The sequence below is a fragment of the Lepus europaeus genome, chromosome 13 (assembly GCF_033115175.1).
Source record: "Lepus europaeus isolate LE1 chromosome 13, mLepTim1.pri, whole genome shotgun sequence".
NCBI lineage: Eukaryota > Metazoa > Chordata > Mammalia > Lagomorpha > Leporidae > Lepus > Lepus europaeus.
The window spans coordinates 61,543,581-61,545,180 of NC_084839.1; the positions used below are offsets into that span (position 1 = coordinate 61,543,581).

The 1,600-nt window shown below is 50.2% G+C and overlaps 1 pseudogene; it reads right to left on the minus strand.

Annotated features, from left to right (window-relative positions):
* Positions 1–324: 324 nt before the first annotated feature.
* Positions 325–1,398, minus strand: LOC133772344 (casein kinase I-like; annotated as a pseudogene).
* Between the last annotated feature and the right edge of the window lie 202 nt (positions 1,399–1,600).

The window sequence follows — 1,600 nt, forward strand, 5'->3', positions numbered from 1 at the left end:
ATGAAATTAAAGTTCTTCACAGGAAGTGTAATGGTTTGCCACAGCCACTAGCTACTGTACATATGAACTAACATTTCTGTATTTGAAGAGAAACAAATGCTGCTCCAGTCACCTGCTCTGCTTCTTCTCTTCCTTAATGCATGCTTAGAAACCTTTCCATTACTCTTGGTTTTGTCAGTTGCTGACCTGTAGGGGTTTGGGCCTGCTGACCCACCCACTGGCAGCTACTGCCTGCTGTGGAGCTTCCTGCTTTAACATTGTCCAAAGGTGTCGTCCAGTTGGATGCAGAATAGATGCCTCAGATACATGGATTCTGGGGCTTCCTCAAATCATAGCCCATGACAATAGGTAAAATAGTGGTAAAGCTGCAGGAAACCCGTTACATAAAACCAACAGAGTGGACATCTTTTTTTCACTGATCTTGTCATATTTTTGTTTCTTTGTTGCAGCCTTTAGTCCTTGGGATGGCATGCTGGTTCTATTAAAATACATCAAAACATATCCTAACGACTCCATGTCACCTTGGCGACTCTGCTCAGTACGGAGATTGTATTGAAGCCAGCATTTGCGGTGGTGCCAGTGAGGTCTTTATCTTCTCTGTGTGGTGTGTTGCTTGGTCTTGTTGTCTCTGTACTTTTTAGCCAAACCAAAATCGGTAAGGAGCAACTTATTATTTTTTGACAGGCAGAGTTAGAGAGAGAGAGAGAGAGAAAGGTCTTCCTTTGCCATTGGTTCACCCTCCAATGGCCACTGTGGCTGGCGCGCTGTGGCCGGCGCACTGCGCTGATCCGAAGCCAGGAGCCAGGTGCTTCTCCTGGTCTCCCATGGGGTGCAGGGCCCAAGCACTTGGGCCATCCTCCACTGCACTCCTGGGCTACAGCAGAGAACTGGACTGGAAGAGGAGCAACCGGGACAGAATCCAGTGCCCCAACTGGGACTAGAACCTGGGGTGCCGGCGCCGCAGGTGGAGGATTAGCCTAGTGAGCCGCGGCGCCTGCCAAGGAATAACTTATTACAGTGATGCCCTGTACCCATTAAGAAGTTATCTGAGAATGTCTGTGTGTATGCATGTATTCAGTTCTGATCACCTGGTTAGCCAACATAGAGACAGTTTTATCGTGAACAGAAATGGAGTAGGACTTCCAGGCTGGGTCCCAGAAGATGCCTAGTACATAATAGGCTTTTTCCTGATCATACCACCGTGCATGGGGGATGCCAACCCCGCCTCGAAGAATCTTATGAGTTTGCTCTCCTACAGCAACTGGGGACACCTGACCTTCTGCGGCTCTAGCCTGCTGCCACTTTCTCACCATGGATGATGCTGAGTGCCAGCTAAATGTCCCAGAAGGAGCCATACCTGATCTCCCCTACCAATTTGTATTTTGCTCTGACAGTCATGGAGCCGAGTGTAGCTTCTCATCCTGAGACAAAGGTGGAGGCTGCGGCAAGTTCTGACACCTCAGAGGGGATGACGGAGGACTTTGAGTCTCCTCCATGGGGCGCGGCTGCCGGGGAGGGCGCCAGGAAGTGGACAACCGAGGCCTTTCCCGGCATCACAGTGCCCAGAATCGGCACAGGGATCTCATGAGCACTGCTCAGT